The sequence below is a fragment of the Cupressus sempervirens genome, chromosome 10 (assembly GCF_028749045.1).
Source record: "Cupressus sempervirens isolate cs-2001-9-10 chromosome 10, ASM2874904v1, whole genome shotgun sequence".
NCBI classification, from domain to species: Eukaryota; Viridiplantae; Streptophyta; class Pinopsida; order Cupressales; family Cupressaceae; genus Cupressus; species Cupressus sempervirens.
This window is the reverse complement of record NC_143127.1, coordinates 306,465,380-306,492,770: the sequence shown is the minus strand read 5'-3', so window position 1 is coordinate 306,492,770 and position 27,391 is coordinate 306,465,380.

The window sequence follows — 27,391 nt, the reverse complement described above, 5'->3', positions numbered from 1 at the left end:
AAAAAAATAGATATAAAATTAGAGGATCATCTCTATTACAACACAAATCATGAATCACTAGTTTCAACTTCTTGTTGAAAACACAATACAGGATATACTTCTATTCCCCTCAAAACATCCAATATCCAAATATATTTTCTTTTTCTATTAAAAGATCTGATCAAATAATGATATGAATGAATGAAGAAGAAATATATAACCCTTATTCTACCTTTGATAAAATTTTTCAATGAAAATCAAATCACAAATATGAAAATAGAAACATAAAGCATTACCATCTTCTTTGTTGTTAAAAATCTGTCTGGAAACTATTCAGTCTACAAGGAATTCCACACCAACTCTGCAACTTCTATCAAAGCCACCTATTGGATGTTTTAGAGGAATGTATTCTATACTTATAAACCAAGAAATTTGAAATTTTGGAGGTAGTTACATACCCAAAAATTCCATTAGACCAAAACCACTCAAAACTACCAAAACTGTCATAAAAATTTGGTATCCGTTTCTGAAAGGAAGACTTTTTCTCCATACATACATGTTTCATGCAAAAACTAATGAATATCAATTTTAGCTAACTCAAATTCATTTCCAAAAGGTATGATAGTTGGGGTCTATCTAATAAAAATGCTTGTCACTTTTCTAATAGACAAAAACTATTTTTTTTAATATCTGTTTTCAAAAACAATGTGAACATTAAGTGTTAATTGTTTAACACCTAAGTATTTTTCTTGAATATGTTTTGACCAATATTGAAGGACATAAAATAAGATAATCACATGATGTTAACTATACCATATGTTCATTATTGACATCAATGACAACAATCAAAGACCAAATACCAAGGGTTCAACACCCCCTTCTCCCAAATATTTCATCCCAAGCTTTAAGAAGCCACCTCCATTGCAAGAACCTCCTATGGTAGCCCCTCCACCCCTTGTAAAATAGGTTTGGGTTAGTCATGAACCTCTTAGACCTATTATTATTTCCCTATTTCAAGAGGGACCGGTTGTATGGACCCTTGATGATCCAAATAAGGAGTTTTGGGAGAATGAAATAAAGCAAGAAGAACTACGAGGGGAGGAGTTGTAGCCTACTAAGGAGGCAAAGGAGGTAGCTATTGAGAAGAAGGAAGAGGATCGAATTCTCTTATTTGAAGAGCTTCCATCTTTTGTTGAGGATGAAAAACAAGAAATAGTTGTTCCTCCCTTTGAGGAACAAATCATAGATTTTGAGCCCTTACTAGAGGATGAGGATATGTTGTGTGTTAAGGAAGAAGATCATTTACTACAACAGACTATCCTCAATGATATTGAGGATAAAAAAGAGCTTCGCTATACCACTTTGATATGGCTCTAAAACTTTGATATTGCTTCGATACCACTTGGTTAGTCTCAATACCTAATATCCAACCTAATATCTGATATCTTGTTTAAGGAGAACCAGTGACAGAGGTTGTTGGTCGAATGGTTACGACTTCAATATTCCTTCAAAGATTGATACATATAGAGAAATAGGATAATAGAAGACTTAGACTAGCAAGGTCTGATTTCTAATTCTCTATACAAACAAGAGCATACTCTCTACTTGTAGGTTGACTTCCTAAGACTCTTAGACTCTAGAAAGCCTAAAAAATGATGCCCTCTATGCTTATGCATGAGCTTATTTATAACTATCTTGGTAGGTAAAAGTTATCAAAAACTATATGACCAAGTAAGGTGGTATGACCTTTAAAGTAATATAGTGATGACCATTTACAAAGAGATTCCCACTAACTTCCCATACTTCCACTTGATGAGCTATCAACTGGTGATAGTAGTGGAGGGATCAATTCACCATGATCAAAGATATCTTCCCATGTGAGTGGTCTCCACATTGCCAATAAATTAAATCGGTGATGAATATTCCAATCATGTTGGTTATCATCATATTGTAACTAGAGAGAAAAGTAAGATTCCCACCTTAGTCACATTTTGGTGATGACACAAACACAAATTTGAAGATCAAGATGATGATCTAGGTTAACCTTATCTAGACCGACATAATTGAAAAACTCAATTACTTTTTTAGTGCATGGGGTGGCACTGCGATCCACCATGTGAAGAAAGGTCATTGAATTAAATCAAAGAAAAGTAGATATCGATGATCATTCTACATTCGAAGAATAGTGAATTCTCCACTATCATCATTAAGATATTCTGGCTATGTCATGCTACCCAAGTTTACCAAAGTATCAATGACATAGTTTGCATAATGATAGAGCTTTTTGTTCATGCCTTGGAGTAAGCATTTTTTTAGCAATGTGATGTAGGGAAGCAAAAATAATATTGAATTTCTTTTCTAAGTGGAAACCATAGTATGGAGGCTAAGAAGGATTTACCATAAAGATTCTAAGAACTTGTCTACTGAGGTAGTCTACAATAATATTTTCTTTTCTTGGGATATGCTGGACTTCATAATTATACTAATTTAGATATGCTTGCCAATGAACATATTTTCCTCTTCCATCCTTCTAACCATGTTCTTTTTTCTTAAAGGTAAGAAATTTGGTACAATCTGTGCAGATGATAAATTTTGGTAGATGCATTAATCTTAAGGAAAACTTCTTGAGACAACAGATTACACCATAAATTTCTTTATCAGAAGAAATCCATTTCTTGATATCGGCAAGAAATAATCTACTAGTGTATTTATTGATGTATTCCTTGTTATCTTTGACAAAACATAAATATCTTCCCCATGCAACATCAAAAGCATCTATATATAAGATGAAATCTTGGGTAGTTGGTACTGTCAATGTGGGAAGATTTTAGACTTTATGCTAGATCTTCTGAACTGCATTAGTGTGAATGGTAGACTATTGTGGTTTCCTCTTGGTTAGAAGCTATTGTAATGGCTCTCAGTCAAAAATTGCATTCAAATAGAAATTATTTACATAATTTAATATTCCTAAGAATCATTGGAGCTCCTTAGTATTTCATGGAGGCTAAAATTCAAGGATCTTATTCTTAATATGAGGCTAGACCTCAAGTTGTCTAGCTTTAACTATCATTCCTAAAAACTTACAAGAGTCTTGACACCACTAGATTTTTGATAGGGAAAAAACAATCCCATAATCTAGACATAATTTATAAAAAATATTCAGATGAGATCTATGCTCATCAATGTCTTTGCTAAAAATTAAAATATCATCTATATAAACACAAAGAAAATCATTGCAGCCATTTAACATTTTGTCCATTCTCTCCTGGAAGTATGAAGGTGCATTCATCAAGTCGAATGACATAATAGTCCATTCAAAGCGTTCGAAGGGGAAGCTAAATGTAGTTTTATGTTGATCTTCCTTTTTTATGAAAATTTGATAAAAACCTGATTTACAGTCAAACTGAGATAATTAGCAACCTTTTATAATAGATAAGATTTATCTGGTGTTGGATAAGGGAATGGAATTGTTATATCATTTAATGGTTTATAATTAATAACCATTCTTTTCTTTCCTCTCTTTTTCTCTGATTCTTTATTAACCATGAATGCATAACAATTGAAATCAAATTGAGAGTGAACAATGTACTTCCTCTTTTTAAGTTCTTCGATTACCTACTGCATATAATCACAATCATGTGTTGGGATAGGGATATTCTTTCTACTCTTTATTTTTTCTTCTAGCTTGATTTTTATCTCCATTTCTAGCATTTCCTTTTCCCATAATTTTTGTGGATCGTCAGAACAAACATTTTGTATAATCAAGGCTTTTAAACTACAAGAGGCTCAGTGGTCTGGATCATATTAATAGAAGGATTTTTTTCTAAAGCATTTACTAATATGGGAGTACTTATTTTTTCTTCTTGTATAGTGAGCATCATGCTCTTCATTGTACAGCCATAAGGTGTATACCTATCTATAAAGTTTCCTCCGAGTAATACATCTACAAGCATTTGTTGCATGGCAAAGAAATCACATTTAAAAGTTTTCCCTTCTATCTGCAACACTTGTTGGTGGCAATATTTTTCATAGCTAAATTGGTTGCCTTGGACATCATAGGTAGCATAAACAATTTTTTTTGTTAGCTATTCCCAATTATTAAGGATTTGCCTCTTACATAGAGAGAGAGAAAGGCTCTAATGTCAATCTGGGCATCATATAGTTTTCCATTTATTAGAACACTAATATTCTGGGAAAATTTTCCAGTAAGGAGATGCACTAGATATTGTGGTTCTAGTCTTTGAGTAGGCTCTGGTAATATGGTCATTACCATTCTTTATACTAGGATCAAGGATGTTAAGATTGATAATATCTTCATCCTCATTCTTTATGGATTCTAGAGGAGAATTCATCAAGACTTAAGCTAGAGTAAGATGGTCCTTCATCTATATCTCTGATGATAACATTGGATTATTTTTTGGGAATTACTGGCTTAAGAACGGAGAGATCATGATATGTATTCAATGCTTGTACAATAGGGTCTGATTGTGTCTTAGACTTATAAAATTTTCTTTGCTTTTGTTCTATTGTGACAAGATTGAATATAGGAGCTTGTTGACATACATGTTCAAAGGGTTCTGTATTTTGATACATATTGAAATTCCGAAATTGTTCTGTGAGGTTGTCAAAATGAGGCTTCTTCTAGAATGGCAACTAGTATGACATCTTTGGTGTCTGCTAGTGCTGGAAGGAGTGAGAAGAATAGGTAGGTTCATCTTAATCATCTTCATTTTTCCATTTATAACTTCTTCTTTCTCTGTTGTTGTTATTGTGCCAATTATTGAATTGGCCTTGTCCTCTTCTAGAGTGATTCACATAGACACCAAGTAGATCCTCATTTTCTTCTTCTTCAAGTTGTTGTTCTATGGCTTGTAAAGTATTGGCAAGATCTACTAGAAGAGCATCATCTTCCTCAAATACTTCTTCTACATCTTCTAAGATAGGTTTAAAAATATTATCTTGCATATATAGATCTTCTTCTTCATCTACAACATCCTACCACACTGCTATGGTTGGATCAAAGTAAATGACTTTAATAGCTTTATTCTTGCAATGAGAATTAGGGACTTTATGGCCAAGCTTATTACAAATTTAGAAAATAATCTCATTTGACTATGGATGAGGATGAGAATGCTTACAAAGAAAGCAACTTTTGGTGCATAGGACTTGCGATGAGGAAAAGAATGAGGCTAGAAGAAAAGTTTCTTATGAGAGAAATGTTTCTAGATTAGATTTTGTGAGTTTTTTTACATTTTAGATCACACTATGTCATCCACAATTCCTATTCTTGCATTCTCTCATCCTGATGATGGATCACATAGTGTGATCCAAAACATTGATGCTCAAAAAACTCACACAATCTAATCCAGAAACATCACTCTCATTCTAAATGGATTGTGGAAATCTAATAATGAAGTTTCTTATGCTTTTGACATTGTTTGGATACATGACACTGAGATTTAGTGAAAGGATTGCAGCCAAAATTATCAAGGAATGTGGTTGCAATGCACTGTGCTTCATGCTTAGTGAACTTCTATTGATATTTACAGTTGTTAATGAGCTAGAGAATTTGGTCTTTGAAAAACTAAATAAGGTCATAAATAAGAATATGGAAAATAATCTAATTGGACTATGGATGAGGATGAGAACACTTGTGAAGAAAGCAAACTTTTGGTGCATAGGACTTGTGACGAGGAAAAGAACAAGGTTGGAAGCAAAGTTTCTTATACTTTTGGTGTTTTTTGGTTATGCAACGTTGAGATTTAGTGAAAGGATTGTAGCTAAAATTATCAAGGAATGTGGGTGCAATGTGTTGTGCTTCATGCTTAGTGAACTTTTGTTGATATTTACAATTGTTAATGAACTAGAGAATTTGGTCTTTAATAAACTAAATAAGATAAAAAATAGGACACTATTTGAGGGTGAGGGATAAGAGATCTAGATACTACATGACCTTAATTAGAGATATTATAAGGCAAGCCTTCAAGATATTTGGTTTTTTCCCTTGTGACTTGTTCTTCACTAGTTAATTGATACAGAAGCTTTCTAAAATGCTTGGAATATGCAAAAATGTCCTTTAAATCACAACACTTCATCTGGAGAATATCCTTGATTGTCCTTTCATACTTATTGTTGAGTTTAGGGAAAAACTCATTCACCAATCCATTCATTAAATTGTTAATAGGTAGTAATTGAACTTGTTGTTGTACAGTTTATTTTGTGGGATCAATAATTGTCTAGAGAACAAACTTTTGGTAGACTTTGGCATCCTTTTCAGTAGTTATTATGCTATTCCATCATGCTCTAGCTATGCCACATAAATAATTAACAAAAAATCTACAAGTATTGTCTTGGTTTGTTCTAGACAAAGTTCTTATTATCAAAAAGGTATTGATCCAACTTTCAATTTTTTGTTTTGGATCATCATCATTGTTAATGTCTAGATACCAAGGTTGTATATTATAGCTTGTTCACATTATTAGAAGGTGATCTCTTCAAGAACACTTCTTAGGAGCTTGTAGAGAGGTTGGTAGCATTAAGGCTATCTGGCAGACTATTTTTCTTGGTTGACTAGCCAATCTAGAGATGTGGTCAAATCTCATAAAAAATGGTCTACATGGGAAAGACTATTGACTAGAGCATCATGCTATTATTATGTGTGCTCTACATGTGTTGTAACAACTTGTAACTCACCAGCATTTTTATGTACATTACTTAAAAGTTCTTATGTTTGTAACTTGATTTTTCTCAATGAATCCTTAATTTCAAATACTCTAGTATGGTTTTCTATAGTAATATTACCAATTTTCTGTACATTAGTATTCAATATAGCTAAAGACTGCTTAAGAGAAATTACATCTATACAAAGATCATCTATATTTTGTTGCAGATGATGACAAAATTTTGCAATGAAATTCTTTTCCTTATGATTAGAAGAGGGTTCCTTCTCTTGAGCATTTTTTGGTTGAAAAGAATACTGAAACATTGAAACTATTCCATATTCATGTTTAAATTGCCCCTTTATAGGTGGCCATTTACCATTATGATAATATGTGTTTTCTTGTTCCTTATACCACTTGAGGGTTTCTTCTCTAGGTAAGGGATTGACCATATGCACAAAGGGATGATCTATTTTTTCCTTTTCTTTTCCCTTATTGGTTCTAGCTTATACTGGTTCAAGAATTTGGGCACTAGTATTTAGAGGTGCTTCATCCTCAACTTTTATAAAAATTTGGGCTTTCTTTCTACTAGAGGTACTTCCTTGGGAATTGAAAGAGGAACGAGCATCAGAATATGGTGAGGCAGATATAAATGGTTTTATTGTCCTAGTGGAAAAAGATCTAGGTAATACATTGATCTCATTTTGGGACACATGATGAACTTGTTTGGTTGCTTCTAGTAACCTAGGTTTAACATTTTTCATCCAGTCAAGTCTCCATCCTACGAGAATATCTAGGGTATTCACATGACCTTTCTAGATGTTGGACTTCTCCATTTAGGGTTTTGGAATAAGGTAGATTATCCAATATAGTAGGATTGTTTGTGTTTTTAAAGCTATATAAGACTTGTATATGAAGAGAAGCATATTTAAAGGCACCCAACATATTCATTCAATACAATGAGCTAAACACACTCCAACCATTTAAGGAACCATATTTAACTTCAAGGTAGGACTTGTTCCTAGTGGCTACTATCAAATTAGAATAGTATAAGAAACACACAAATTTTTTTGTCATTCTAGAAAGACTAGACAATTGGCACACATGATTATAATCAACTTTCCTTCTATCACATAGAGCTAAGTAACAGATAGGACATATGTTTTCTAGTACCAATGATCCTATGGTTACCTATATGGCTCCAAAATGTAAAAGGTTCATTTCCTGATGACTTCTAATATATTCAATTTCTTTAGGAGGGAATTTAAAAAACATTTTGGTTTGGAATGTCTAGGCAGGATCATATTTTAAAGTAAGCTCTACTATTCTCATGCAAGGAATAAGAGTTGTTTTGAAGGTAGATTTAGACAAGAAATTTTTCAACTTATTGGGAGTATAAGTACTTTTCTTGTAAACACCGCTAGGTTTTAATTCAAGAGGTATATAAGTACTTATGTAGATAGAGCCTTTTCATCAACCTATATGTCTAAAACTTCTTCACTATTCAAATCTCTACTTGTAGGTTGTATTTCAAGAGCCTCAAAAAATCCTTCCATATAGGCTTCATTAACTCTTTCAATACCATCTTGAGTAGTAGATCTGTGGAACTTAGCAATTTCTTTTGCAATTGAGATATGGGATAGACTAAGACACTTACAGGGGTTTTATGGGAGAGATAACATATACCAATAATAGAATAGATAAAAGAGATTAAAAAAAATTTCTCAAATCCCAACATAGAGTGTAACCCTATAGAGATAAACTCTTTGTGCTTAGTTAATATCTCAATTTGTGACTCGAAATTAATATATTCTAATTGTGTAGATGATAACCTAAGTTTGAAACCTTGGCTCTGATACCACTTGTCTCTACCACTTTGATATGGATTTGACACTTTCATATTGCTCTGATACCGCTTGGCTATACCACTTTGATATGGCTCTGACACTTTGATATTGCTCTAATACCACTTTGTTTAGTCTCAATACTTGATATCTAACTTGATATATGATACCTTGCTTAAGGATAACCACTAATAGAGGTTGTTGGCCACATGGCTACAACTTCAATATTCCTTCAAAGATTGATACATACAAAGAAATAGGATAACAGAAGACTTAGATTAGCAAGGTCTGATTTATGATTCTCTATATAGAGAAGAGCATACTCTTTACTTGCAGACTGACTCCCTAAGACTCTTAGACTCTAGAAATCCTAAAAATTGATGCCTTCTATGCTTTTGCATGAGCATATTTATAACTATCTTGGCAGGTAAAAGTTATCGGGAACTGGATGACCAAGTAAGGTGGTATGTCCTTTAAAATAAGATAGTGATAGCCATCTATAAAGAGATTCCCACTAACTTCCCATACTTCCACTTGATGAACTACCAGTTGGTGATAGTAGTGGAGGGGTTAATTCACCATGATCAAAGATATCTTCCCATGTGAGTGGTCTCCACATTGCCAATAAAGTAAATCAGTGATGAATATTTTATTCATGTGGGTTATCATCATATTGTAAGTGGGGAGAAAAGTAAGATTCCCAACTTAGTCACATTTTGGTGATGACACAAACACAAATTTGAAGATCAAGATGATGATCTAGGTTAACCTTATCTTGACCGACATAATTGAAAAACTCAATTACTTGTTCAGTGGCTGTGGTCATATATGTGATCTTTCATGTGAAGAAAGGTCTTTGAATCACATCAAGGTAAAGTAGACACTGATGATCATTTCACATTTGAAGAATAGTGAACTCTCCACTATCATCATTGAGATACTTTGGCTATGTCATGTTACCCAAGTTTACTAGAGTATCAATGGCATAGTTTACATAATGATAGAACTTTTGGTTCATGCCTTGGAGCAAGCATTATCTTTGAGAAATGTGATGTAGGGAAGAGAAAAAAACATTGAATTCCTTTTCTAAGTGGAAACCATAGTATGGAGGCTAAGAAGGATTTACCATAAAAGTTCCAAGAACTTGTCTACTAATGTAGTCTACAACCATATTTTCTTTTCCTAGGATATGTTGGACTTCATAATTATACTAATTTAGATATGCTTGCTAGCAAACATATTTTCCTCTTCTATCCTTCTAACAATGGTCCTTTTCCTTAAAGGTAAGAAATCTAGTGCAGTCTATGTGGATGATAAATTTTGGCAAATGCATTAATCTTATGGAAAACTTCTTGAGACAATAGATTACACCATAAATTTCTTTATCAGAAGAAATACATTTCCTGATGTTGGTAGGAAGTACTCCACTAGTGTATTCAGTGATTTATTCCTTCTTGTCTTTGACAAAACATAAATATTGAGGGCATTAGTTTTCATGCTTTCAAGAGTCTAAGAGTCTTAGGGAGTCAGTCTACAAGTAGAGAGTATGCTCTTCTCTGTATGCAAAATTAGAAATTAGACCTTGCTAGTCTAAGTCTTCTACTATCCTATTTCTCTATATGTATCAATCTCATTGAGGCCATAGCCATTCATCTAATAGCCTTTGTCATTGGTTTTCCTTAAACAAGATATCAAATATCAATTTACATATCAAGTATTGAGACTAACCAAGTGGTATCAGAGTGATACCAAAGTGTGAGAGCCACATCAAATAACCTCAAGGATAATTTTGTCCTTGAAGAGGAACATGCTGACCTACATGAGGTTTCCTCTCAACCTTTGCATGTCTTTATTGTTGTAACGGAGGAGATTGGTGATGAGGATGATCTTTTGGATGAGTTTGATGGTATCTACTCTTCCATAGATGTTTAATCATCATCTCCTATATATGAAGAGTTTGTTCCACTACTACAACAAATGGAAAGTCACACTATACCAGTAACTCCCAAGGAGGTGGTTCATGAGTATCATGAGAAAGATGTGGAGATTCTTTATTCAAACAAGGTCGAGAAATTTACAAACCAGTTAGATACCACCATTATAGATCACAATCAAGTGGTCAAGGATGATTCCTTTAGCCCTACACCATCAAGAGGATGCCCCATTAGGCATCTATCTCTACAAAAAATTAGCAACTTGTCCCCGGACATGCTTACAACTAAGCATGAGGATGGAGATTAAAAAGAGGAGAAAAGATGTTTTTCTCAACAAAGTAATACCCCAATGCTAGAAAACTTCATTTTTTTCAGCAATTGGAGGAAGGTATTTCATGTAGTAGTGTGTTTTTTACACTTGTTGTTATTTTCAATTTCCCTTATGCATGGAATAAGAAATCAATTGTTGAGGAAGGGGAGCTACTTCAACAAATAAATCAATGGATTTGTTTAACCTTGCATATGTGTAAATCATGTACATAGTAGAGTAGTTTCCTTTTTGTTTTTTCTATTTCAAAGAAGTACACAAGCACAAGTTGTCTCTTTGTGAGACAAACAAGTTTTGAAGTTATAAAGGGTTTTCATTCTTGATTTTTAGTTGTAGAGTTCCTATTTTGCTATCGCAGAGGTAGGGTTAGGGTTTTTTAATGCACAAATCCCATTTTTTTCTAGGTCACTAGTCTTATGCATAGTAGGCTTGCATCCCCTTTGAGTCACCAGAATTATTTGACTATTTTTCCCTGCCACCAAAATTCATATTTCATATTTGGCAACATGTCTAATGGTCATTCAAATATTTAAATAGTCAAACATTAGGGAATGCATAAATAATATTTATTAGGACCTTAGGTTATACCCTTATTCCTAAGTAATGTCTAATTAATATCTCCTTGCAGTCCTGTGCTTTATCTACCAACCGATGTAAATGGATCTACAACTATTGCTTTATCACTATCCAAAGTTGCGAGCACTTTAATTCATGTGACATAGTGATAGCTTAAGGCATGGATTTCAATGGACCCCTCCCTATCAAAGTAGCTAGGAAATTATTAGAATGAGTTGGCATTCTATTGATTTCTCATTAGCTAAGGTAATGACTATGCAAGGTGGGTCCTTTCCTTTTGTGGGCTAGTTACTGCAGTGTGTTTTACTCACCATCAGATTAGGGATCATCCACAGTTGTCACTTTATCACCCTATAGAGTTGCAAGGTAGTTATTTTGTGCAACATAGCGACAACTTGCCACATGGATTGTGGGTCCCATTTCCCTTGGTGAGCCAAAAAAGGAGACTAGTCATAATCACAATGCAAATGTGTCAGGAAATGGTAGAAATGCCATGTCATTTCATTGGTTGAGATGCTAACTTTGCAGGGAGGTGGGCCAATTTATGTTTTATTGTCTGATGCAAATAGATCAAGGGTGGTCATTTCATTGCTTTTGGAAGTTTCTTGATCTTTAGTTAAGGCAAAAAAGTGATGAGTTGACATGTGGGAGGTGGGTCCTTTCCTTTTGTGGGCCACAGTATGGGGGTTAGTAACAAACAGGCTGGCAAAGGACCATGCTTCTGTTGGTCGGTGCATTGAAAAGTTGGGTATACCTTCAAGACCATCAAATGGAGGAAGATTGATGTCTCTGACCTTGTTTCTATAGGAAGTTACTAGATCATTAGTCACAATGACATAGTGAGGTCTTGCCACGTGTCCCGATAGGCCTAGTTTGGTAGGCACAATTAGGTTAACCTTGTGGTTAGAATTGACAATATTATAATTGTCACAGTTAAGTTTGAAGGTGGTGTGGTTAGTTAAACATGATATGGTCAAACACATAAGACTCTATGAGTTGGCAAAAAACAATAATGCTATTGGTCTATGAGGTTTCTAGTTGCTTGACTGGGTTGACCTATTGACTTTGCCTATTCATAGGCTAGAAATGAACAGAGAGATGATCTCTTGTATGATTTGATCTTCATGATCAATTCCAACCACTCTCAAATGAATTCAAGGCTAGAAACAAAAAATGATATCTCTCCACCATCTAGGTTATCCATCTATTTGTTAAGAGCAATTTAATGGCATTGTTTCTGTCTTCTTAGGGCTCCATTTTATGAAAAATATTGGATTTCCTTGCATTTGAATGTGTGCCAAGATGATAGTTTCTCCAAATCTATATGATTTTTCTCTGTACTCTTAATGGTAGTGGTTGTGATGTAACTTTAGATAGAAGTACCTCACTTATGCCTGAGCTATAAAGGAAAATTTTATAATTTTTATAAGCGTTGATCTTTCTCTGATTCTCTATTATTGCTTCCATGTGTACTACTATAATTTCTCATGCCTCTAAGCCATTTTAATCATCTGTTGAGTCTCTTTTAGCCATGGCCACACTTTGCAAGTTCTCATTGCATTTGGTTAATGTTTTTGTCTATATTTTGCAATTTGCATATTGTATCTACTTTTGGCGTTTGAATGATATTAAGTGAAATTTATTCCTATAGCATTATTTTTTTATCTAATCTACATGTGTTTGTTGAATTAAGAAAAGTTTGAATCTATATTCTTTGAGGTTATAACTAGTTAACTATGCATTTATGGGTAGAGATAAGGTCAAACATTCTATTTTGGTGCATCACCCCTTAGGTTAGAGTATGTAGATTTTCCTTCATGCATTTCTTCTCCCTTTTCCTCTCCAAGTGTATCTAGGTGCACCCTGATAGTAAGGAAGTCAACCTTCTCCAATGACTCAACCTCATAGTTCAAGTCCCAAAGCTTGGAGGTTTTTTCCATATTTCACCAGATTTTCCTTAGGTAAAAAAATTGGACAAGGGTGCAAGATTTTGTGACAAAATTTACTAGTAGGTATTTTAATTACCCTTCCTACCACTACTCTTCTAGGTCTCGTAAGTTTAGAAGAGTATTTTGTACTTAAACTAAATTCTTTTCATGCAATAGTTGCATCTTTTTGCAAAGCCCTTTCAACTAGTAATTTAATCAAATAATGATGAATAGTGAATTTTGTCTTACTCACTTGAACCACTTCATCTCTTTTCTTGATAGGTTGAACATAAAATTGGGTAGATTCACTAGCTTGTTGTCATGATGAAGGGATTTGAGGAGTTTAAAGTAAATTCCATGAAGCCATTGGTATTGGCCTTCATAGGTTATAGAGCACATAATATATTCAGCATACCAATTTTAGGGTTTTGACAATAAAAACCTTCTCACATCCTAGCTCTTATCAATGTCCAATTATCTATTAATATGTAAAGTAAAATGAGCTTGAGAAGTCCTAGAATCAAAAATTTTCTCATATAATTCTCCTTCTTGGGATAACCAAGAAACCTATACAATAATTTCCTCATTGTACTCAACATGGAGTTCCTTGACTCTAGCTACACCATCATGCAAAGGATTTAAAAACTAGAAAACTATCACACTATCATATTCTGTAATCTTAAGGAAATAAGTCAATTATCCCCTAGCTTCAAACCATTCTCAAGAAGGATGATCTTGGAGAAAAATGTTATGAAAAGTGGCTTCAAAAAAATTTATATCATCCCCCCCCCCCCAACATTTTGTTGTATCAAGAATTGAAGATTTTAATAGGATTTTAATAGACCCAAAATAGTGAACTCACAACATAAGCTTTGAAATTTTTTGACCTCAACACAACAAGCAGATGAAAGTGATAGAATTCACTCAAAAAATAGAAAATAAGATATGACAATTTATGCACTATCATGTCATAATTAAACTCATTCAATTCTCCATATTTCATTTCATAATGACCTTTTTATTAAAGCATATTTTACATGCTTAATATGTCATATCAATCATATGTATCCTTGAAATATATCATGTCATCATTCCATTTAATACAAACTTCATATGAAAATAAAATGAAATTGGTAGAAAATATATAATGAAATCAAATAGTACATTTCAAAATATGGTGCCATCCCCCAAAAAAAAACTTAATATGAGGCATGGGTTTTGACATGCCATGTGTGCAAGCCTAGAAATTTGAGTACATAATAAATAAATTAATTTAAAAAAAAAAAATCCATAAAAAAAAATGCAATGTATGTATGAAAACATTATGCTTACTTGTCCAAATTTGAAGAAGGATTGCTAGGCATCATGAGTATAGAAGGGTGATGTGAATGGGTGGAAAGACAAGATATCAGATTTTTTTATGATAGAAAAGATGGCTTCCACAAGTGAAAGTGTTTATTATGGAACTTTGTAGTGAGATAAAACCAATGATTGAGTTAAAATTCTAGACTTCATTGTTGTAGGAGTATTGGAAGTGTCTTGGAATCCAAATTGTTGTAGGAACTCTTCCTTATTCTATAGCTTTTTATATAGTTTGTGTATGTGACCATTGACCAAGAGTTTGAATTGTATAAGTTTAGTAGTGAAAAGTTGCACAACACCATTTTCATACTTCAATTTCATATGGTCCTAACCATCTATTTTGGAACCTAACATGATTGTGGTTGTATCTTGAATCATAGAGAAGTGCCCAGTCACCAATAGTGAACCGTTTTTCATGTATGAACTTGTCATGCCATTTCTTCCACTACTTTTCAATAATTTTAGTGTTATGTAAAGTAGATTTTATGTATTCATAAAGTCCATTAAATAGTAGGATGGATTCCTTTTGTGCCTCTGTAAGATTAATATCTGGTTCCAATGTTGTTCAGAGTGATTTGTGTTCAAATTCAACTGGCATGAAATTTCCATTCCCATAGACTAATTCAAAAGGGGTGAAACCTATAGTAGTTTTCCATGTGGTCCTATATGCCCATAGTGCTTCTAGAAGTCTAGATGTCCTATCTTTCTTATAGATTTGTATTTTTTTTGGTCAAGACTACCTCAATCTCATGATTAGTTATCTCATCTTGGCCATTGGCTAGAGGTTGGTAAAGGTAAAATTAGCATGCCTAATGATGTATTCATTCATGAGTGGATTGATTATATTGGAACATTATTTTTCCTAGCATGTTTCATAGGTTTTTCATTATCCCATTTAGTGACATAATAAATACAAACTAGGATATAGGACTTTCCTCTTGATGGAGGATATTTGGGGCCAACAAATATATTTCCCATTTGTCAAATGGTGTGAAGATTATATGTGGTTGCGGGGGCATTTCATTAGACTTAGTAGGTCTACCCATCCTTTGACATTTGTCACATTTATTTGTATATCTTGTTGCATCTTTATGAAGAGTTGGCCAATAGTACCCTGTTGTCAAGATTTTGATTATTTTCGTATTTGTTGCAAACTATCCTCCATATGGTTCATCATGACATGCATGTAGAATATCATAGGTTCCATCTTCTTGCACATACTTGTGCATGACTTGATTGGGTCTAGTGTAGAACATACATCCACCGATCCAGCAAAAAATGTAACTTTTTTTGGCCAGCAACCATTTATCTTTAGGGGAAAATGTGTTGGTGTTCTTCCTATAGCAAGGTAATTGGTAGTGTCTTCATACCAAGGATTTTCAACCATCAAATAAAATAGGTGCTCATCTTGAAAAATATCATCAATAGTTGTAGGATCATCAAGTACTTGCAGCCTTGAAAGAAAGTCTTCCATCACATTAGCTCTTTCTAGTTTGTCTATTACCTTGATTTCAAACTCTTGCATGAAAACCAATAGGCCAATCTTCCTAAAATAGAAGACTCTTTCATTAGTTAGTTAATGGTTACATGATCAATGTGGACAAAAATCTCATAACTAGTGATATAGTGTCTAAACTTGTTAAGTGCATAGATGACAACTAGTAATTCTTTTTCTATGATAGTGTAATTTAGTTATGCTCCTTAAAATTCTTATTCATGTAATATATTGCATGCTTAACTATTTCTTCTTTTTGTCCTAGCACAAAACCTATGGCATTATCTAAAACATTAGAATGAATATGAAATGGTAAACTCCATTTGGTACCCTAGAGGATGGGTGTCTTGGTTAATACTTCATTCAACTACTAAAATGATTTATCACATTTAGAATCCCATGAAAATTCCTTTTGAACAAATTGCCAAAAATATATATTGAATTACTTATGAATTTAGACATTCTCAAGCATCAACTAGTGACTGTTGGACTCATTTACTTTATTAAGTAGGGACATGGACTTGAAATAGTGTCAATTATTAAGCTACAAGAAAGAGATGTTAAAATTATAACATTGAATTGGACTAAAAAAAACTATGATATTGAAAGCATCACAATAAAAAAATGGACCTACTCTACTATTGATGTTGTAGAAACAACCACTATTTTGTAACTTGTGGTTCCAGGAGTGATAGATCATTAACTTACTTCTAGCAAAGTAGAAAACTAATTCTACCAAAATAGAGCATTCACTCACCAAGTGGGCCCCCTTGGTTGAGTGAATGGAAAGACTGTGCAAAACTCAAATACTGGATAAAAAGAGTATGATATATTCATATTCAATCTATCAAAGTACAACTAGAAATTATGAAATTACAAACTTCATTAGTCATTATTGTATTACAAAGGATTTCCAACTAACTCTATAAAATCAAAGCAATTGCTTATTTATCCTATCTAACTGAAACAAATTTCCTACTTCTAAGACTTCCCATGAAGTGGGTTTAACTGAATCTTCAATGAGTTACAACAAATATAAGGCATCATTAATCATAGGATAAGTTTTCCTGAGATATGGTTCATCATGATCCTAGAATTGAGAAGGGGAATTACCAGTTATGTTAACATGTTCTGTCTTCAACTACTTGTTGTAATGATTGTAGGATTATGTCTCCAAATCTTGAATAACACTCCTTAATATGGTTAACCTGTTCTTGTGAAAGTTAGTACAATGTCCAAATTCAAAACATACATTCAAAGCATTAATTTATTGAAAAGAATTGAGATCACCAATTAACAATTCTTTTCTTGCTACACATTACTAGGAATGTGCCCCATTATGCTATAGGAAGGAAACATTCTATTTATTCAACATGCACATATCTAATTCCATTAATCAATCAAGATTTTTTATTTCTAATATCATATCCACAAAGCATAAAGTATATGAAAGACATAATGTTCACAACTCCCCATACTTATACAATCACTATAGCTCAAAAGTCTTCAAATATCAACATAGGAAACTATCAAAAGACCATGAAATGTATCAAAATAGATGTCATAAAATGGTACCATAATACAATCTAGCTCATGTGAGAGAATCTAACATTATTTGACAAAGATGTAAAATCAGAAACTAATAATGATAGCACTAAGGATGCCTTTAAGAAAATCATAGAATGTTCCTCTATTTGAAAAGATGTGCCAAGAGAAAATATAGAAAAATCAGCCTCTAGATACTAGTTGGAGGATGGATTGTCGTAATATAAATATATATATATATATCAGGTAAACCAAAAAATGTGTTCCCATGTTTCATATTTATTTGATTATTTTTAAAAGCTAAATTGTCTACTATTTTAAAAAATATTAAATACAAATAGATTTATTTTCTTCTTTTTATTTTCATTCATTTTAATGATTACTATATTGCTATGATTAGGATATAATAGAGTCAAATCACTATTTAAAAAATGAAACTAAGATCTATTTATTAAAATTGTAAAATTATAGGTTAAATTATAAAGGTATTATTTCTAACCATACTATCTATAAACTAATAGCACCACTATGAAATATAGAAAAAAAAATGCACTTTAAAAAAAAATACACTTGAAAGGGAGTTTTTATAAACTTGAATGAGGCTTTGGAAGTTGCCAAAAGGAAGATTATTTATTTATTTTTAAATTTTTTCAAATAGATTAAAAAATTATTTATGTTAGAAATATATGTTTGATTGAACCTCTAGAATAGTGAAAGATAAGTATGTATTAAGGATGATGGAAGATATTATGTATCTTGTGATCATATAAAGATGATGTTTAAAAATTATTTACTAGTATACTCTTAAATATGAAAGTTTGTGTGGTCTAATCTCCATGGTTTAGTGAGAAAAAAAACATAGTGAACTATTGTTGTAATTAACAATGCTTTGTTTGTGCCTTCTAGAAGGTTTATGCTCTAGAAATTAAGGTTGAAGGTGTATTGATACTTATGCAGATGCATTCAAGTTTTGGTATTGGTTGTGACATTATTTAGTGATTAAAAAATTATTCTTTGTGATCCAAAAAATTTGCCCTCCAGTTTTGCAGTTATGTTCAATTTTTTTCCTAGTCAAAAAATGTGTTGTGGCAACTTCTAACATGGACGTTGGCTTGTGCTAGTATTTCTCACATGGCTTTTAGATCTCATTGTAGCATGTGGAGGTTTCTATATAGTTGTCAAGTTAGATGATTTACTTAATAGTGTGTTTGTAACCTATTCAATATACAAGATTTCTTTTGGTAATTTTTTATTTAGAATTGGGCCATATGTTGCATAATTTTTGTCCTCCTCTCTCATAATGTGCATAACTCTTCATGATTAATTCATTTAATTCTTATATCAATATCTTTTGTGAACCTAAATAAGGTTTTGGAAGTTAATCAAAAAAAATTATATCAAGAGCTTGAGATCAAAAATATTATGTATGTTTGATAATCAAAATATTGAATAGAAAAGAAATGTACTCTCAACAAGATGGAGGAGTAAGAAGATGATGTTGATCTCTCTAATTTTTTTTCCTATTAGTGTCAAACACTTTGTCATATATAAGGTAGAGTTGTTTGGTCATCATTGTGACTGAGTTACTCTATATAGGCTAAGTCATGTATTTGTAAAAGACTTGTAAATAATCTTGTATATGATGAGCTCTATGGGAGCTGAGGAATTCTTTGGTTCTTGAGTATTCCTATGAAAGTTGAGTTCACTAAAATGCTGAAAAAATAGAACATATGGATGTCAAGTCATATAAAAGGTGCCAAGTTAATTGAGGTTGAGTATTAGTAGGAAGAACAATTATGACCAAGCATCAGAGATAGTATGTGTTGAGTAACATAGTATGAACAAGAATGTGTGAAATGGTACAAACTTTGAAGTAAAACATTTTGAGTTAAAATATAAATAACATTTAATGATTTTAAATTTTTTTACAAAGGTTGTTACATTTTTTTGCATGGATCATTGATCCCTATTAAGGAGGAACAACCAATCAGATGAAGAGGCAAAAAGGGAAACACCCAGATTGTTGATCTAATTCTAGAAGACTCTACAAATGTCCTTATAAGAGAATTTCCAAACCCTATTTTGTAATGGAAGAAAGTATTTTGAATAAATATGCAAAGGATTTAGGTTTTAAAAGAAGAAAGTTAATTTGTGAAGTAACAAAGTTTAGTGACCGAGTGAGGTAGTGAAGAGTAGAGAAAAATTATATCAAATAGAAGATCAAATAAGAGAAAGGAAAGAGAAGATCTTGTTGGAATTACAATGGGAAGAGAGTAAACTTCTGAGAGGGGGGGTGAATCAAAAGTTAAAACTTGGACCCATAAAACTTTCACCATTCACATATCACATGAATTAATGTATTGAAATAACCTATTAAGTTTATGCATCAATCATGTAAACATGTAATCAAATACACCCATAACACCAATATATTATTACCTAGAAACCCTCCAAGTGAGAAGGTAAAATTGGGGTGGGGATGAAACCCATAAATCTTCACTACTACATCAATAAAGTGTATCCAATGAAGGTTACAATGGTTTGACCATGAATCATGATTTACCCTATCAAAGGTCTGCCCTATTAAAGGCTTACAAAGACTGTTAAGTCCCACCTTGTTAGAGGATTTCAACACCCTATTAGAAGTGTTCCTAGTAAGAGGACTTCAACTTACAATTAAGTAAGCACCCTACTAAAGGATTTCATACAACTTGTTAGAACTACCTTGTTAAGAGTTTTAACTAAAATCACTTGTTAAAATGTCTTAGCATAGATCCTACAGTTAGCACTAGCTTGCCTAATAACAAATCACCTCTATACAATCTCTAATTGATCCTTCACAAACTAATGTATCAATGTTTTATCCTTCTTTATCCTCTATTCTTCTCTTAACTAATTCTACAATTCACTCTTTACTACTAAGTCACCTTGAATGTTTTGTAGAGTATCTTGTTCGCTCTTCCAATTTGATCATTAACCCCTTGTACACTATTCTCATCATCATTATTTTATATCTTTGTCCTCCTTAAGAAGACTCTAGTGGCTTAGGATTAGGTATGAATCTATAGCTGAGATTCATCCATTTTGTTGCTTAAACCTCCCCATTTTCTGATTGATTGCATGAAATTGCACAGGGAATCTGCATATAGATTTTTCCTTATCTCTAAAAGATCAAAATCTATCCTTAAGTTGGCTTGAAAATGGTTTACATAGTTGTTTGTGCCATTACAGATAAATATGTCTAAACTATGTCACTTAGCATATGAAGTCTCTGATGCTCAGCATGCACTATTCTGTATACTATGACTCGACACCTACATTACTTAGCATCCACTATTTACTCGGCTCTTGAATCACTCGGCATGGTATATCTACTTGGCACTTGAGTGACTCGGCACATGTGTGACTTGGCACTCATTGCAACTCGGCATAGTCTAATATTAACATGTTGTGCTCGACATGTATTACTAGTTTGGCATGAACTGAGTAAATGGTTTAAGTGTGTTGACACTCACTTGTCAAAACCAATCTGAGATCAACAATCTCCCCCTTTGAAATTAGTGTCAAAAACACTTAAATATACTATATTATACTTAACTTCTTGAGCATAACATATTCATGACTCAGCTTATATAGAAAATTTCAAAATTTTGCAATAATCTTTATACCTCAAAATTGATAACTCCCCCAAAGTTAATGTGTTTGTTTTATATCCATAATCTGTTGTGTTTCTCTCTGACTTCAATGCATTATATCTGATACTCTTTCATCTGATCTGATACTATCTATCTACTATTTTCCTCAAAAATGAATCTCAAAATTTCTCAAAAATGTATATCACCCTAACAATATAACTTTATTTTATTTTCATCCTTTCTTTCATTTATCTATTTCTGGCTTCCCCTTTCCTTATTCTCTACTCCCCTTTTCTCATCCTTTCTTTCATTTATCTATTTTTGGCTCCCCCTTTATTTATTCTCTACTCCCCCTTTCTTGATTCTCTCCCCCTTTTTTGACACTTATGTCAAATGGGTTATACACATATAGTGTGTTTGTCTAAAAATGATTTATGGGCCTCCATTATGATTTTGAGAGTTACATCCCAGTTGTCACATGCAACATCCAATGACTTAATTTGGATAGCAATCTCGATAGCAAGGTGTACTAGGCCATCTAGAGTACAAAGACTAGGGTCTTTCTTCAATAGAGTTTATACATATCCTAGTTCCTTGTGTAGTATTTCCATGTGTGGGGTGAGGGACACTTAAATACATGTCAATTTGGCTCTTATGTCAGCCTCTTTTATTGTTAATATAGCTAATTGACTTTGTGTTTGAAGCAATGTATGAAAATGCTTCTCACTTTGAGCAGGGTTTTGAGGTAACCTTGTTCCTAATATGCTAAGATTTCTCTCCAAGCTCAGAATATGATGTTTGGTCTCTTGGGTGAAGAGTGTAGGGTCACACAATTTGGTGTATAATGAGAATATATTCTCAAGTACCTTCTTCACATCCTCAACCTTTATTGCCAATGAAATTTGAGTGAGTGCTATATCATAAGATATCTTTTCATTTACCTTGCTTTGGAATTTCTTCTCAAACCATTCTAAGAGTTTAACATTAGTCTCAATGTCTTCATTTTTGACCTTTTCCATTATATCTAATAGTTTTTCTAGTAGTATCTTGGTTTCTTTAGGAGTTGGTAGGCTAAATGCATCCAAAAAGATGTCTTTAATGTCTTGAAGTGCTTGCCTCTACCTATGTTCTCTCCTAAGCATTTCTTGATGCTTTTTTTTCTCTAAAGCTTGTTGCAAAATGCTTATTTGATCAAGTGTCATTGTATCATAATCAAACTTAGGAATAACTATCTCTTCATCAAGAGTGATATCTCCATAGTGAGTTACCTTATCAACTTTTGAAGAGCTAGAGCCTGGCATTGAGATTTTCAATAGTATAGCTTATGTGTTTGTCTTCTGAAGAACTTTTTGTAGGAGAAGTGCCAAATGTAGGTAGAGTTACCAATGCCTAGATGGCTTCCTGCTCCTTTACTTTAGGCATTTTCTCACTCTCTTTAGATCTTCTCTTATCTAACACAATAACATGAATAGCACTTGGTCCTTGTGCTTCAAGTACAACAAAATCTATCTATCTTGCTTCTTGTGGTCCAATAGAAATGTCATTTTCTTCTTCTACAGTCTGCCTCTGCTCAACTATATCAACTTTTACAAATGTATCAACCTTGGTAGATGTATCTATTATTATTTGGGTCAAAGGTTGTACTGAAGGGATGACAAAAGGTAGTTCTTGTGGATTAACTTTGTCCCTTGTGACATCAATTACTACCTTTTGGAGATCATCTATACTGACCAAAACTAGATTATCACATAACTTGGCTTGCAGTTTAGATTGGTCTAGTATCTTCTTCAAGTCTTCTACAGTAAAGGGATTGATGTTCTAAGCTAGAAGATTAGAGACATCCTTAACAATAATGGTTTTAGTAGACTTGACTATGTCATGTGAGATATTGATGCTCAACACTTGTGTGTCCTGTACACTCTATTCATCTTGCTATTGTTTAGTTGTTTCCTTGTCACCAATTTGTTTTTTAAGTTTCCTTCCCCACTATATCATCTTCCTTATCATCCTTTTCTTTGTCATCATCTTCTTCAACTTCATCCTTATCATCATCTTTACACTCAAAAGGGTTAGCTTCTCCTTGTTTAACACTGGTCAACCCATAGATAAGTTTCCATATTTGGGTAGATTTCTTGACCACATCTTCAATATTGTTTTGAAGTATGTTGAAGGCTATATACTTAAGTGTAAACCTTACTCTATATTTCTTAGTAGCCTTAGCAATCTGCCCTTTTGTCAGTTCTAGAATTACTTGGGCTAAAGTGGTTTCCCTTATTTGTTTTTCCAAATTTAAATAATAATGCCATTTTCGCTCAACTAAGTCATATAATTTCTTGGGTATTAAGTTGGAAAATTCTAATGGCGTTGTCTTAAATTTAGACATAATTGCGTATAAGGCTTCTTCCACTAGCTCCTTCTCTTCTTTTCCAAAATCATCAAAATTTACATGTCTAAAACTAGATAGATCTACATTATTCTTGACATTTTCACACAAATTTTCAAATTTGAATCTAATTGTGCAAAATATTTTCTTCTTTTGTTTCTTTTACACTTAGCCACCTTACTCTATTTGCTTTGATTTCTCCTTGGCCTTTTGTGTTGTGGCTTGTGTGTTGGCTCTAGTGGTAGGTGTTGTTGGCTTAGGTAGGCTTGGTTTGATAGTTTTCTTTGCCTTAGCCACTGGCTGTGCCTTAGCCTTTCTCTTCTTTGGCTCATCATGTGTGGGTGTTTCCTTGGCTTCTTCTTCCTTGACACCTTCTATTTCTTCCTCTTCCTTATCCTATCCCATGACTTGAGTCAATTCAAGAGGTTCTTGAGTTTTATCTTGATCTTCCTCTTCATCCACTTCATCTCCTTCCTCTTCTTCCTCATCTACACCTTCACCAAATTTTTCCTTTAGCTTCTTTAGCTTATCTTTCTTCTTAAGTTTAGAGGCAATTTTCAATTCCATTTCAATCTTTGATTTCATCACATCATAATTCCCAAAGATTTTAGCAGTCTTGTCAATTTCTTCTGCTAGGAGTGTAGTTATTGTTGTTGATGCTTCATTAACATTAATCTCATATCCAAGTGGCCTTAACCATCTGACCCTTGGTGTGGTAGCATGTACAAAGGTGTAATTAGTATCAACTAGAAAAAATATACCATTATAATGTTGCTCAACCAATGAAATAGGTATCCTCATTCTTAGGAACATGAATGTAGAACCATTATCATATGAAAAATTCATTAGGCACGATCATTAGGTCAGACCAAAAAATTTAGACCAACACTACTAATGTGTGTAGGAGCAATAATAAAAATTAGAATGTCAAGCCTAAGAACATTATAATGATACCCCACGATCATATGATTTTTAAGATTGACAACAAAGTTTTAAATACTGAAGGCGATGGCACTTTGCACATTAATAAGATGTGAAAAGTTTCGCATGTGAAGTTAATAATAGATTATAACAGGCAAGATTTTCCTAGTTTCACCTTGCATGAATAAAGATTTTGAAATCTTTTCTAAATGAAGATAATTACTACAAGGATTGAGATAAATTTGGCATGAGTGTGAAGTGATTGGTTCAAAGATAAATTGTAGAGTTACGAAGAGCAAAAAACTCCAAGTAAGTTCTCAAGCCATAGTTTCCAAAACAAATTTAGTCTTCTATGGTTTAATCAAAGGATGGTTCTAAAGAGTTCATTAGATCCTAGGTTGTGGATAGTAGAGGGATTATGAGGTAAAAATACTTGGGCTTGGGATTGTAATATCCCGCATAATAGTTCAAACTGGTTTGCAGAAAAGAAGTATTTTGTCCCGTGTAGAAGTATATAGATTTTTGATAGAGGAAAACTAGTAATCCTGAGTGTTTTCTTAAAATTTCATCTCTTTGAAACTATGGTAAGATGTCATAATCAAGTAGCCAAGGTTTTGAGAAGGATAATGAATGAACTTGGTAAGATAACAACCCTCTTAGCGGTAACATCATCCTTTAAACAAATTTTCAAGATATCATAGCCTGATGCCAGGGTAACAAAAATGTGTGGGATCCTGTGCATAGTTTTTGAGGAAGGTGAAGAAGATTTCATACTCATGGGTATGGTCATTCTCACTTTTGTTTAGCATGCACCTTTTTTGTGTCAGTGGATGGAAAATTTTGGTCAAAAGGTGGTTAAGAAGGCAGATATGGCTAGGAATCAGAAGTTACCCATTTTGTTATATTTGACAGCCACATTGTCTCCCTACTCAAGGGTTGCACACTAAGTAATTTTTCCATTATTTCTAAAGCCTCAAATGATCAGTAAAGAGTGGGAAGTAAAGATGAATTTCACAAAGCAGTTATCTTGACAAAACCCACAGGTTGAGGATAGAATGCAATCATCAGAATAGATTTTGTCAGGGACATGCTTAGTAGTTACATATATGACAGAATCACCGTTGGAGCAAAATCAACAAAAGGAGGTGATAGACAAAAGCCTGCAAGAGAATGTGTGATTGGCATAACTTCCTATTAGTCATTTTCTTTTTGACAAATGTATGCATTTTAATCTTGTAAGGACATCTGTCAGTCACATTTGCCCTTTGCTTGTTGCAACTCACACCTATATAAGTGAGTTTTCAAGGCAATGTGAGGGTTCAAATTCTATTTGTCTAAGTGATACTTAGTCTATTTTTGGTCCATTATTTTGAGCAAAAATTCATGGTGTATTTTCTCTATCAGATCTTGAGAATACATGAATATAGAATGATCTATGTTTCTTCTAAAGGTCATTCTAAGTCTACTGTAAATTATATACAATTTTCAAGGAAAATGAATACAAATTATGAATTGTCCCCATATCAGTTCTTTCTGAATCTTGTCTGCTTTTAATTACTTGGTTATCTTGATATTGTATAAGTAAAGGCTTGTGCAATTGAATGCAATCTAGTTAGGTTGTATATTTGTTTATCACTGCTGTTAATTCAATGGATTAAGTAAAAGCTTTGGTGATGTGATAAGGTTGATGTAGTAGTGGAAAGGGTTTTGAATGATAAATTCTGATAAGAATTGCTGATAAAATTTGTTGTAAGGCAATAAATTAGATCTAAGAATTTTCTATAGACTCTGAACCCCAATAGATTAGGCACTGGTCAAATTTGATCCAGTTGAAAGAGAAAAGTATCACAAATGGTTGTCAAAATGCAGCATCAAATCAATTTTTACTTTTATTTCTTGAATATTTTCAAAGTTGGCCTATACTTGTCTACATGGAATGTTTTAGCTTTAGTTAGCCATTATTGCTGAGAACTTCTACAGACCTATAGAAGATTTTTGGCCATATCTGTTATACGAGATGCGTTTATCAAATTATCAAGAATTGTACATGTATTGGAGAAATTGAGATGAGAATCAGAATGAAACTAAAATAATTCTCATACAATTTTCCCAATCTTGTATCATCCCTGGGTATACCCACCCTGGTTTTGCAGAGCCAGAAGAGTAGAAAATTACCCTTGGTTTTTTAGAAGTTGGGCCCAAATGATTTTCACATACAATTGATAATAAAAATTGGCTAGTCTTTAGACTATGTGAGTATTGTCATCTTGATATTAAGCATGTTGTTGCTTAGTAGTTTTAAAACACCAACAAGTAGTATGTCCTTTCTTATCATAATTATTACAAGTACATTTGGAGTTCTTACCTTCGATGTTCCTTTCTTCAATGACTTTGGATGATTCTCCTTCTTTAGTGCTTGTGTAGCCCAATCTTGATGTGTCTTTGTTGGATCTAAGAGATCTCGGTAATTTTTTGAAGTATTTGATGGCTTCATTTGGCTTGTTGAGACTTTCAGCAAATTCCATTTCTCTTTTCAGGTCATTCTACAACTTCAATGTGGTTATCTCAATGTCCTTGACATTCAATTCATAGTTGGCATTCATCATTTGACTTAGAGTATCCAATTGTATGTTGGAGATCTTGGTTAACTCTATTGACTTTTCTTCCAATCTGTTTGCTATGATTCTTTTGTCTTCTTCAATCATGACTTTTTCTTTCATGGATTTCTTCTTTTGTTAAGTCACCTCACAAAGTAGTATAGCTTGTGATTCTTTCTCTAGCTTGAGCTTTTTGTTTTTCTCA